Raw genomic sequence first — 14,354 nt, 5'->3', positions numbered from 1 at the left:
CATAAAGACACTTCAGTACAGATTTAGGATTCCTACTTGCTACAAAGGAATGCCTTAATATTTCTGTTTATCCTTTTATCTCAACTACTGTCGCTTGCAAATGATAAACTCACAGAAATTCTGAGAGAATGCTGCTAGATCCAAAGAGTTTGTCAGTACTTTGTGCAATAGAGAACAGCACTGGCACTAAAAGCTGTTTGTATCCTAGCCTTTATACTTGTGTGAAATCTATGCAATAGTCGCTTCCTGACATTGATGATTGTGCAAGCTAATTTAAAAAAAAGACTGACAGTGGAAAGCGTTACTTTCTTATCTTCATTCCCATTTCATTCCCACATGCAAAGCACTACATATTCTTTACTGACAGTCTTGACTTTATCTGATTTACATCAGCCAGAATAAGAATACATAATATTTGTAATTCTAATGTAGAATTACAGACTTTCACTATTAATTAATGATGGTCACTGTATTTCCATTAAGTATAGAATGAGATCAGATGTAGAGGTCACTCTATGGTGGATGGCCTCAGAGAGCATAGACTTTTTTTTTGTAATGTGACACTTCTTAGGGAATGTAAACTTCCATGTGGAACTGGTATTGGATGTATGAGAGAGCTTTATGTCTTTTCAGATCATCAGGTGGAAGACAGGTGAAATATCCTGAGGCATCTCCAGTATTAAAAGAAATCTCAGACAAAGCAATCACGTCAGTCAATGGACCTGGGACGATCTTGTCTTATGTTTCTAAAGCAAATACACAAATCAAAGCCTTGTTTGACTTAAAGTTTATCGTAAATGAGCTCCAGGAGGTGAGATGTCAATTCTTGATTGCACACCTACAAGGTGGAGCAAATCTTCCGTTTGCTCCTGGAGGTACCGCAGTTACTGACCTTCCTAGTGTAACTGCTATAATATTCATTATCATCAAATAGGCCCTTCCACAGCAGTTGTAACTGAACTGCAGCAGTAACTGACTTCACCAGTTCTTGGGGATGTCACGAGGCCAAAATATAAAGAAGCATTGTCACTGGCAGAAGATATTTTCTCTCCTTGCCCTGTCCCTTTACAAGGAGTAACCATGTCAGAGTTCCTTTCAAGCAAAACGAATGGCTTCAAAGGGTTCCCAGTAGAAAAACACAGCCTTGTATGGGACTGCTGCATATTTTAGTGGGAGGTCTGGAAGAAATATCATTCCTTCATCCTAGTCTGCCAAGTGTGGATGATTATCATAGCCTGAAGATTTTAGATAAGGCTATCTTTGGCAGTTCTCATCCAGTCAACAAACTACAGCTATTTTACAGTTTCCTTCTGCTGTAGGTTTAGTTTGCACTCTCACAGAAGCAGAAAGAGTTTTTCTAGAGCATCCAGGGAAACAGCTATCCTCTCATGCACAGTGTTTCCTTGATAGAGGAAGATTGCTCCTAGTGACTATAAAGTACATAGAAGTTATCTAACCAGGAATTAGTAAACTGGGACAGGCCCATTCACTGAGTCCAGCATGGTTTGTTCTGGGCATCTCAAGACTGATGAACTGCTAAAACGTTAGAAGGGAACAAAACAGGGGATATTGTCTCAGAATTCTTCTTATCCCTATTCCCTTCCAACCCAAGCCATTCTACGATTCTATAATTCCGTGATTCTCTTTATGACATTTAGAAAGTACTAAAGCAGTGATAGCTCCTGTGTCAGGACACAGGTTTGAAGCCAAAGTTTGCCCTCCAAAATTGGTCCTATAAGAAGGGCTTTCATGAGATTTCTGCTCTTTTGGAAGCATTTGATTTGGCAGCCAAGCATTGAAAGGAGTGATTAAAAGAGGCGAGCATTTTACCATACATTGTTTTGTGTGGTTGCTAACTGATATATTTTAGGCTCTTACTGTCATAGAGGGAAAAGAGGCTAAGGCTAAGAAACAAAATATCCAGTATGTGTTTTTATGTTAGTCTAAACAAATGCTTTGTCTGAATCATCTACATATTCCAACCTTTTGCATCAAAATCTTTACGGGTAGTTTAAAACAAGCACGAAAACCTCAACAACCACAAAACAAAACAACAACACAGAGTCTTGTTTTCTCCTTTCATCCCGTTTCCTCCCCTCCAGCCACGTTAAGAGTCCAAATTTATTTATCGTGTCACTGATTTCATACTACAAGATGAGACGTTTTCACGTATCTATCATCTGAAAAATAACCCCCACCCACTGGAGTGGGACCAGACAGTACAGCCTCTGTTGTGGTGAGGAGAACAGGGAAAAGTGAGGTAAAGACTTGAGATATTGTCGTGGATAAGGATAGAATTCCTGCTCTAAATCAAATCCATGCACACTCTTGAACCTCATACTACATTTGTTCAGTGTTCGGGTCAGGGGGTGTTTTATGGTAAGCTCAAAGGGATGAGGATCTGTTCATAATTGACTTTTTCTGCTTTTTCCAACTGTGGTTGTTTCTGTTTTCACAGTTAAGACCCCAAACAGTCCTAGACTGATTTCCTGACTTTCCACATTGCATTTCTGCAAACATGGCCTCAGTCTCTGCTAGAAGGTGCCCTTCAGAGAACTACACATTTCCTTGTACCTGAGTATGACCAGTTTATTAGGATATCATTAAATATACACACAAAAGTTGCCTATGAAACTGTTGGGTCATGGAAAATTGGGCAGGATGTTGAATGCACTGTGCTTGAGCCTGCTCTAGCAAGCTAATAAAATCTTAAACAGAGAAAGTGACTGGGGATCTATTACTCACTGCCTTTTGCACTACTAACACTTGAGAAATCAAATAAAACTGCTGGGTAATGAGTTCAGAAAACGCCAAAGAGGACCATTTTTCATGTGAAGCACAGCTAAGCTAAGCAACTTCTTGCTGAAGGCAATATGGATGCTAAAAATTTTAAAGGATTCAACAGATAGTCAAATCCAGGAAAGGAAAAAAATCAAACAGGGCTGTTAAATATGAAGACATCACATCCAGAATAGGAAACTCCTGAGCTGCAGCCTTTCATCATGTGCTCATCTTTTTTTTTTCCACAGTTTCCTGTGGCATCTGTTTCTGGTTGCTGCTGGAGATACGAAATTATGTCTTTTCAGTTCATGAATTTCAGGTGGACTTACTTTACATGGCCCTACGAGAAACACTGGATCATCTGCAAAATCCTTAAAGTGGGTTTTTTGTATCTAATGATCTACAGATCATTGTATCTGGTGAGAGAACATTTAATACCGTTTCATGCATCTTCATGCTGGCACCAGTTTTAGAACTGGAGATGCATACAAATAAGTATATTTCTAATTATTTTTCTTTGTCACGTTGATGCTAGCAGCTGGACAGTATCTAAAGGAGAGCTACAGGAAGGAAGGGACAGACACTTTAGCAGAGGTCTGTTGTGATAGAACAAGAAGAAATGGTTTCAACCTTAAAGAGGGTAGATTTGGGTTGGATATAAAGAAAAAGTCTTTTGCAGTGAGGGTGGTGAGGCCCTGGAGCAGAATGCCCAGAGATGTGGATGCTGCATCCCTGGAGACTGTCGAGGTGAGGCTGCATCAGGCCCTGGGCAGCTTGACCTAGCTATGTATGTCCCTATTCATTGCAGAGGAGTTGTATTAGATGACCTTTAAAGGTTGCTTCCAACTCTAAGGATTCTATGAGTCTAGGATTCTGTCTCCATTTGAACATGTACTTGCCTTTTTTATGGAGGAAAATGGAATCTTCAAGAGAGGAGTTCATCTGACACAGACATCTAGAGGGGGATCCAGATTCTGATGCATCAGAATCTTTTGCTATCTGAGATCTCTGTGGGATCAAAGGTATCTACTCTGAGTTGGCAGGTGGAAGACAGAATCTGAGGAGACTCTTGGTCAGATGAAGAATTCTCTACAGGGGCTATTCTTGGTGCAGAATATTTCTATGTATCTACAGTGGAGTTAAGTGAGAAGAAACTTGACTGGTCTGTATCGGATTTTAGATTTTAGACTTAAGCCATGCCACTGACTCCTGCTTGACATGACTGCATCCTTTTTTACTTTATTTTTTTTATTTCTTGTGTGTCCTCTGCAGCTCCTTTGGGTACAAGATAGCTTCATTTGGGTAGTTTTCTTTTTCCCTTTTTTTTTTTAAATGTATTTTTGCTTCTGACAGACTTTAAATCAAACTGGATATTTACTGTGAAGTGACAGTGGCTGAAATCGGATACCGCGAGACTGATCCAAATGGCTGATCAGAGTGCCTGGTATATTACTTCTTGTATTTGCCATTGTCACTAGCAGAGAATGGCATTTTTATAGGGGGATTCTTGTGAAGTTGGAGTGGGCAAGAAAAGCCCCAGACAAGGGAGGGATGTCACAGCAGCAGATACTGTCCTCAGAAATAATTTCCCACTTCAAATATAGCAGCACTAATACCAAAGCTTGATGGGGTGCAAAACTGCTTTGCCCTTCTTCCTCACCTTCACTCCCTCAGTCAACACTTTCTCCCCATTTCTGTCTCCAAAATCTCTAAGATTAATGCAGATCTCTTATACAAGAGAGGAAAGGGTTCTTGGTTATATTAATAAAAATCTTGATGTTTTGAGGACTTCTTTTAAGAAAGGTAAAATTAACAGACTTTGTGCCTGTATTCCAATTAAGAAAGTGATTACTGAGCTAGCTGATTGTTTGTTTATTCAGGGGTTTTCTAAGGAATGTTGTCTGTAGATATTTCAAAATATTTGGATGGGAAAAAAAGACCTGGAAAACAGTTTCGAGAATGAGGAGGAGTTTTGGACTCCTCTATAGAAAATGCTCCCAGATTAATTCCACTGAAAGTACTTGTTTTCGAGATTAGTCTTGACTTTCTGTCTGACTCAACACTGCTGGCCAGGTTTTACTAAGAGATTCTCCCAGAGGATGCTGAAAACTTTAGTAGCAGCTGAAAGATCTATCACAAAAGCAAAGCAGGGATTTGAGAAATATTGATTCAGACCATTCTGGGTGTAAATCAGCAGAACCTTTCAGAAGAGATTTCTGTTCAGCTGATATCTATCAGCATGACCTTTCTGAGGTCAACAGTGGTAAACTGTTTTAGATCAGCTGAGAATCTTGCCCAAGGTATATGGTTTAAGGGTTGTGGGAAACAAAGACAGCTCTAAGGTTACACTGCTGGTGAAACCCAAGGGCCTAAAGAAGAAGGAGAAAAAAGGCATCGAACAGCCTAAGAGTTTCTGGAAAATTTTCTGGGAAAAATATATGGACTATCTCTCTTTTTGATGGAAGAAAAGAGTAAGTTCATCAAGCTTGGACACACTACAAATACTTTGCTTTGCAATGCAGCTGGGTCCAGAGCTGCTAGGTCTTGGCCCAGTGATGAACTCTGTAGACCTTATTTGAGTGTACCTCTCTGAGAATTCTTAAGTCTGCTTTCTACTTTTGTGTAGAAGAACTTGGCCCTTTTTCAGAAAATGAATCGGCTAAAAGAGCCTACATTTTGATTAATAGTTTTGAAGAACAGGAGTTTCAAAACAGAACATAATGCAAGCTGTACCGGGGGGAAAATCTCTCCCTTTCTTCTTCAGTACTTAAAATTTGAGTAAGACCCATCCATTCTAAAAAAAGGTCCACAAAGAACTATTTGCATTTTCCTTCTCCGTTAAAAATTGTCTGAATATTTAAGTACCCAAAAATCTTTCAAGGTCTATCTGAAGTGTTTAAACAAGTATTTAGTCTACGCTAGGATCCCTTCCAACCAAGCTATTAGGATCAGGAAGGTCATATTTGACATGGGTATTTCCAAATCTGAAGCAGGTTGTTAATGTATGCACTCTTGCTTACACACTGGGATCATTTTCCATTTCATTTGTGGTCTTGCAAGAGTTAACAGTGTCTTCGTTGCTACTAAGCCTACCGTCTCATCTTTTATTCTATTCAGCACGCTGATTTTGCAGGTAGAAATTTTGTTCTCAGACGTGCATTTATCTGAATTATTCCAAAACAGAGCCAAAATGTCTGGCGAAGGTCGCCCTGGCTGATCTCAGTTTTACCTCTTCCACACTGCACAGCGTGAACCTTGCCTAATGGAAGAAGCCCTTCCAGCTGGATAATTCCAGTGTCGGTTAAAGGAACAATTCCTCACATCTGCTTTTTCTAGCCTGCCGATTCAAATTAATGTGATTTGGAATTCCAGCTTCTTATGGCACTATCATAAAACAAATAAACTAGCAGTTGTCGTCATTCAAGTTAATTCCTGAGTTGCGGTGAGATGCAATGTAAACCTGTGTCTCCACTTGTGTCACATCTTGTGGCATCTCTGGAACTCTGGTTTCTGGTTCTTTCCTACTTTTACCACAGCAAAAGTCTTTGTATGTCCAACAAAATTTGTCTAATTGGACATAATTAATGTTCTTGTTTCACATCTTAGCCTTAGTGAAGCAGTGATAGACAGATTCTCCCTTCCTCCCTCCCTCCCTCCTTCTCTCTTTCCCTCCTTCCTTCCCTCCTTCTCTCTTTCTCTCCCTCCCTCTCTCTCCCTTCCTTTCTCCCTTCTTCTCTTCCTCCCTTCCTCCCTTCTTCCCTTCTTCCCTTCCTTCCTTCCTTCCTTCCTTCCTTCCTTCCTTCCTTCCTTCCTTCCTTCCTTCCTTCCTTCCTTCCTTCCTTCCTTCCTTCCTTCCTTCCTTCCTTCCTTCCTTCCTTCCTTCCTTCCTTCCTTCCTTCCTTCCTTCCTTCCTTCCTTCCTTCCTTCCTTCCTTCCTTCCTTCCTTCCTTCCTTCCTTCCTTCCTTCCTTCCTTCCTTCCTTCCTTCCTTCCTTCCCTCCTTCCTTCCCTCCTTCCTTCCCTCCTTCCCTCCTTCCCTCCTTCCCTCCTTCCCTCCTTCCCTCCTTCCCTCCTTCCCTCCTTCCCTCCTTCCCTCCTTCTTTCCCTCCTTCCTTTTTCAAGACAAGAACTGGTGACTGTATCTGTGGTGGTTTTTTCTGCTCTTGTGAATATCAGGGCATCAGAGCCATCAAACATCTCTTCTAGACTCCATTTTTTGTAATGGTAATACTTCAAAAAGCATAAATCATACAGTAGCATTTTATAGTACATTGGAGAACCCTCTATTCTCAGAAGAAAACATCCTCAAATTCACCCTCAATAGCATCAATCTTTTTCTCTTCAGAAAATCACCCTACGTGATTGGATCAAGAGCTTAACAGATCATTAGTAAATGCTATTTCCCAAGTGCTGTTCTCCAATTTATAACTGGCATAAGAATTTGCCTTGTGCAATCCTCTTACAGCTTTTAACTCAGCATTGAAAAACAACAACTTTTATCCATTGAGCTTCAATTGCATGTGGCCTTTGTTTTCTTTTAACAGTAGCATCACTGTTTCTGGCACCTTTGTATCTGTTTTTTCTGTTCAGCTTAAAAGCTCCATCTACTTCTAGTTTGCTGAAGAGCCTTACATTATACTTACCGAGTTTTTCATAGCTCCATTCTTCTTTGGAGCACATTTCATTTCTGCCACTTTGCAGCTCAGTTACCACGTAGAGCCAAGGAAGCTGAAAGCACTCTGGTACTTTCATTGCCAGAGTTTTGAGAGAAAATAAGGGCTTTGGCGTAACAGAACAGAATAGCTGATTCCAACTGACTCATACTAAACTGAGGTAAGGACTGCACCACACACAGATGATCTAAAATTAATGACCATGAGAATCTCCAACAAATCAGTCATGTAATTTCCATTGTCAGTTCCTAGGACTTCAAAACATTGGCCCAAGGATGTAATAATGGTTCAGGCTCACTGCGAATCACTTCTAAGTTCAGGATTCAAACAGGGAAGCACTGCCTTACCAATGAATCCTCTCAAAACGGTTCCTGATTATGCAGACACAGGCACAAGTAATGTTGAGTTTTCAGACCAAAGATCACAGTCACAGCATTGATGTAGAGAGCTGTTAGTCTGCCTTTCCTATCTCATCACAGTAGCACTGAAGAGCCTTGTCCTGGCTGTGCATTTTGGCACTGGTTAGACTTTCTCAACTCATCCAGTGGGAGTCTGAGTTTCCCTTTCCCCCATTCCAGTACTACCTCACTCAGGACTTTCTGACATCTTGCTATGGTTATGGTACATCTGGTGAATGTTGATGCTGGTGTAGCTGAAAACTCTCTTGTATGTTCCTTGAATTCTTCTAGCCAGGTGAAAACCTGATCCAGACCAAATCTATATGTGAAATGTAGCCTGGCATCATGGGCATTACTCTGTTCCTCTCATGTCCCCTTGATCCTAATGGAATGGAAGGGCATGAAGGGGGATGAAAGAGACTCTAAAACTTGGGGGGTTTCAATCCTGCTGAGCAGGGATGTTTTCTCTGTTGTTTTTCAGTGTTTTCTGTTGTTTTGCAGGAATTCAGCAGGCACCAGTATAACCTCCACACCCACCCACACAGAGATAAGATCCGTTTTCTTCATTCAAAGAAGGCTTTGAAACAACATCATCAGTCTCTCAAGTTCCCTGCCCTTCTGTTGCTTAATTTCTGTCTAATAGAAGTAAGATCAGGGCTCTGTAACTTGCCCAGAAATCTGCCTTCATGTTTCTATCTACACTATTTTAATGGATTGCTGAGTTTTTGATTTATTATCCCAAATGTCTGGCCAGTATAAATGTTTCCTTTCCTCAAAGCCAGAAAAGATTTGTAGTATGCCTACAAATAATACTCCAATCTGACCACATCAATAAGATGGCAGTAAATTACACAGAGACACATATAATCCACTCATTGGTGTATGTTGTTGTGTATAATTCTACATTACTCATATAATTCATAAAGTAGCTTTTATCTGAGCCTGAAAGTGGTCAAGTCATTGAAGCACTTCATTTCTTTTTAATGGTGAATGTCAATCCTTATGATTCCTTCAAACATGTCTCCAATTGATGCAGCAGAGGTGTTGTGTCATTCAACAGCTAAAAAAAACCTATCAGGAACATAAAATCTCATTCTGGAGATAGTATATTCAACACTTCCAAAAGGTTATCTCAACTGCAGTGCTCAACTCTGCATCTGGCTCGTATCCTGAGAACTACTTATATGAAAAAGTTTACAGAAATCTCTTGCTCCTTAGTGGCTCTTTAATGTTTTCTGCAGGAGCTGATCTTCTTACAGAGTGTTAAGCACGCCACAAAGAAATCCAGTCAAACTTATTTTGGGAAGAAGGTGGTGATACCCATCAGTGCTTTTAATGGCCATTATTTCAAGGCTGAATTAACAGTTAGTGGATGATGGCAATTCACTGAGACCAAATTGATTAATCTTAGATGTCTTCAAATCCTGGATCTTGGAGTTAGTTTGTCACTATATCCCTTCCTTTCTCTTTGCTTCCATTCTATCATAAAATCATAGAATCACAGAATAGATTAGGTTGGAAGGCACCTTAAAGATCATAGAGCCCCAGCCCTCTGCCATGGGCTGGCTCCCCATAAGATCAGGCTGCCCAGGGCCCCATTCAGCCTGGCTTTGAGCACCTCCAGGGATGGGGAACCAACACTTCTCTGGGCAGTAATGTCAGGGCCTCACCACCCTCTTATTAAAGAATTTCTTCCTAACACCTAACCTAAATTTCCCCTTTTCTACTTTTATTGAAAAGAATAATCTCTTAGCTAGAAGAGATTTTTAACCTTTCAAGGAACACAGAAAATGCCTAAAAAGATGTCATCACAACTCAAAAACCCTAGTTGGCCAAAAAAACCCACAGTACACAAAGAAAATAAAGTCAGTATATGCACACATGAAGTCAGAATGGCTGGTCTTCAGCATGTCAGGACTGGTTGATTTTGTCACTGAATCATAAAGGATGCTACACAAGAGTTGCCACCATTCAAAGCTCCAGGGCAGGGAGTAGATTCCTCCAAGCAATTCCAATTTTGTCTTAGCTGAAGCTTTCATAAATCTTTCTCCACCAGACTCGCCATCATTACTAACATTGAAGATCTTACCACAATCTTTCTGCAGATAGAAGTTGTCAAGTCTGTTTCTTCATTTATTATCTTCTCTCAGAAAGGGGTTCTTCGAAGCCACAAACGGAATCCCATCCAGAGACAGGTTGTGAATACATGCATTTCTATGTGTGGGCCATCAATGAGCATTTCTTCCTAAGCTCAGAGCTTAGACCTAGAGCTTTGGACTCTGTTTTTCTGCCACAAATGTGCTAGACTTTGACCTATAGACATGTCTTTGTAAGGAAGAAGGAAGAATAATGTCCAAACAACCCAGAATGGTCTTCACAGGCTCTGAAACTATTCACAACCAATTAAATAGGTGAGGATTAAAGAACTAAGAGGGGAAAACAGGCAACTCTCCACTTCATCAAATCTTGGCTAAAGCAGGTGGAACAGTGTGTGAACAAGGCTGTGATCAGTTATTGTTGGTTTGGCACTAAAAAGCATCTTTTCAATGAGCCAGTCCTGAGAGATGAGATCCTCTGTAGGACAGCACCCAGTGCAAAGCGGTCTGGGGAACTGTGTGTATGATCAGCATATGAGACCACATCAAAGGGGGATTTCGTGTCTTTGCAAAGTCAGGGTAAAGATGCAAGGAAGGCCAGATGACCAGCTGCGGTCAAAACCAACTGTGCAATGCCATTGTCTTCATCCACTCCACAAGTTTAGGCACTGGCTCCAGTAAGTCAAAGCAGAGCTGGACACTTACGGTTGTGGAGTGAAAGAGAAACTCTGACGCTGCCTTGTAAGTACAAAATGTTCCGGATGATCTACAGAAGTAATAAGAGAAGACCTTGTTCAGAGTTTCACATTGAATGTGTGACATGATTCATGACATTTAAGATGTTTGCTCATGTGCATATGAACTCCGTGGAGTAATTTAAGGTGGGATCCACCGGCTAAATCCTATGGGGAATGGGGTTCCACCCTATGCCTGGTTACTGTTTTAGGGTTGTCTCTGAGGCATTTCTATTTCTTGGCCAGGAGAAGCTCCTTTCCCACATGTGGTCCATTAGCCTAGGACTTGTATGTGCCCTTTCTGAAACTTCTTTTGCTTTTGGCTGTGCTGAAGATCAAACTCACTAAGTATTTCCCAGGGGAAGCTTCTGCTTTCAGTGCCCAGGCCTCCATCATTTCTCTGGTTCCAACTGGTGACAAAGGTAAATGACTCATGGAGTTGACAGTTCTTTATAGGAAACAGATTTTCTACAAGGAGAAATGACTCAGAGTATCTGCCTCAATATTGAACAATGGGGCCAGTCACTCAGAACCTCACAAAGCAAACAGTGCTGAAACTAGAACTGAGTGTCCTGCCCCATGTTGGCAGAAATATTCCAGTGGTAGCTGTACTAGAGTTGAAGAAAATATTACCAGGGCTCAGATTTTAAAAGGATAAATTAAATATCCATGTTGTGTATTGGTATGGTCTGGAGTAAGAGGCAAAGTGGCATAACTTTCTGTAGGTTGGTCAGGCTGATACTGTTGATTTTCTGTCCATACTACCAGAATTCTGTTATCTGTTACAAGAACAAATAAAATACTGACTGCTTTAGTGACCTCTATGTATTATTAGTCATATTTTGTGGACTCAGACATCTAATTTGGGCTGGATTCTCAGTAAAGGGATCAGTTCTGCTCCCCTTGTGGAATGAGCTTCATGTAGAAACTCCTGTTGTTGAATGGGCTCCTTATGCAGATCCCATTATATTGATGAGCGTATTTGTGTGCTATAGAGGTAGATAGCATCAAGGTCTTGCAGTCCCTTCTAGTATTCTGATACCAGCCTTGCATGGAAATTTGCCCAGGGAGGAGTGCTGGAGTCACTGTCCATGAAGGTGTTCAAGAACCATGGAGATGTGGCACTAAGGGATGTGGTCAGTGGGCATGGTGGGGTGGGTTGGAGTTGGACTTGGGGATCTTAGAGGCCTTTTCCAACCTTAACCATTCTGACATTCATTTTCTGTGAAAGTGCTGTGTGGTATCCACGTAAGAAGTGTTTAAATAGAGGACAACTATGCTGCTGGTAGCTTCCTGGGATCTAGCTGATCATTAGAGATGGGCAGTGGCATTCTTATTTCTCTTTCCCCTTGTTCCCCTCATTTGGACTATTGCACAGTTCAAAGTACAACATAATTTTAATAATTATAAGAACTTGAAGTTTATATGGGACGTTGTGATATTGGTCTTAGGAGTTGAGAATTTGAGTGTTTAAATTTTCAAAATCTCACCACACAAATACCTGCTTTTATTACATTTAATTACCAAGGGCAGCAGTTTGTCATGCTGCAAAACAAACAAAAGCAAACAGAGAAAACCCCATGCTTACATTTTAACTCCCTGCTCTACGCCTGCAATTATTACAACATAGGTACAACCCTAGCATCTTTTGGGAGTGTGGTTTTATGTGTGTGTGCTAGAAAATGTGAGGCTTGTGTCAGGGTTGCAACACTGGAATCTGTGTATCTAAAGAGCCATTCAAGAGGCTGGAGGTGTGACATTCAGACATTCTTTATCCCTGCTTTTCTGCTGTGTTGGCTAAACCTCAGTCTTATCTACACAGTAGGCTCTAGCTCATGTGGAGATCTACTTCTGTTTGCTAGGCAAACCACCATGTGCTATGCTGAATCTTAAAGTGGATGCATCCATCGTCACAGGGGAATATTTCCTCTAATGCTAAGCTAGTAAACGTCCATGAAAATTGACAGCAGCACTGTCATCAGTTATGGTAGACCAAGCTTGCACATGATCAGAAGCAGTAAAATAATACCAATGTTTTTATTTGTTTGCTGTTTGCTTGTTTGTTTTTCTGGAACCTCTCTTCTTACCCTTTGAGTATGAAAGGAACAACATCCCTTGTAGGCTTCACAGAAAAGGTATTGCCTTCCTTTTGGCACCATGATAACTTTCATCCCATCTGTCTTCTCTCATATGTGTTTTCCTCCCAGCCTTGGGGAGGCAGAATTGAAATCAGGGCTTTGTCTCCTTTAATTCAGACATTGAGATTCTGCACCATCAGGAGACATCAGTCTATTTCACTCCACATTTTGCAAAAATGTTAGCTCTTTCCTATAAATGCTGGTGCTGCCCCTGCTCATTACTGGCACCCCATGCAGAACAGGGTGATGATCTCTGCTGGGTGCAGCATCACTACCTCTGGTTGTGCATGACATGGTTGTTTATTTACTGACTGCTGCAGAGGATGCTTTTAATCCCATTTTGAAAGGGTTCTCAACTCATTTTTGTTCAGCCATACAGCTCAATTTGTGATTCAACACTCAGATTTCTTTCTTGGTGAAAAACAGCATTTAGTAAGAAAATCTCCTACATAATCCATCAGTCATGATTTATTTCTTCCAATGGATAGATTTTTGTTATCCTTAAAAAGCTGTTCTTTTACATGAATCATATCTTACGACAGCCCATCAGCAAGCACACTTCTATCCTCTGTCTAGTCTGCATCCCCTCTTAACCATGCCTCAGTTCTTCCACTTCCAGCCCAGATGTCAATTTGTCACACTTTGAGGTTTCCAGGTACACACAGTTAACTACATCAGATACTCTCAGATCTTCTGTCTCATTGACACAAGCTTAGTATGTGTTAGACAGTTAGGTCATGGCACTTTCATATTGACCACTGTTGAACTCACAGTTTTTTACTCTTTCAAAAGGTCACATGAACTTGTATTGAGAGCTTCGCCTTGGCACAGGGAGACTGGACAGCTAGTGAGAATAGCTCTTTTTTTCTTTTGGTTCCTCCCAGCAATCAAGTTGCACACATGGAGACAACCAGATGAGAAAGGTCTTGAGACAATTATTTTTTTTCTAGGAGGGTAACAAGCCATTGAAGTGACAGTAGGGCATTGCGGATAGATTACAATTGTTCTAGTTGGTCCAGCAAAGGGACTTCCTCTATCCCCAGGTCGTCATTCAAGCTTCTTTGAGGTAAAGGAAGTGTAGCAGATACATTATGGAGCACATTTGTCTCCATATTTGACCTTAAACAACGGCCTTGAGATGAATTGCTTCTTATACAGCAATGGACAGGGAGCTGTAGTCTAAACTCAATGGAAATACTCAGATGCTTAAAATCTGGGATGCTTAAATTTTGGATCCCAACTGGAATGTGAAGCATTAAGAATAACTTATCCACCAAGGAATATTTTTTACCTGGGTGTGGATGACTTGCTGGAAAATCCTGACCTCATTCACAGCCTTGACAATCACTACAGTTGAGGTGCCTAGGATAGGATAGGAGGAAACAACAAAGACCACTTAGCTGAATGGTCTTTGTCATTTCAAGGACATCCCTGGACATCAACAGAAGGGTCATTTTTTCCTACCTGGGACATGCATTTGGAAGGATGTATATATTTTTTACATTTTTCTAGGGGAGTTACTGGAAACTGGCCAT

General features: G+C 40.9%; 1 long non-coding RNA gene across 1 annotated transcript in view; it reads left to right on the top strand.

Annotated features, from left to right (window-relative positions):
- LOC125696333 (uncharacterized) overlaps positions 1-14,354 on the top strand; it is a 33,945-nt gene that overhangs the window by 18,042 nt on the left and 1,549 nt on the right. The window lies entirely within an intron of this gene.

Source organism: Lagopus muta, chromosome 7, assembly GCF_023343835.1.
Source record: "Lagopus muta isolate bLagMut1 chromosome 7, bLagMut1 primary, whole genome shotgun sequence".
In the NCBI taxonomy this organism is placed as follows: Eukaryota; Metazoa; Chordata; class Aves; order Galliformes; family Phasianidae; genus Lagopus; species Lagopus muta.
Note: the sequence above shows the minus strand (reverse complement) of the source record. Positions and strands in the feature narration are given on the sequence as shown.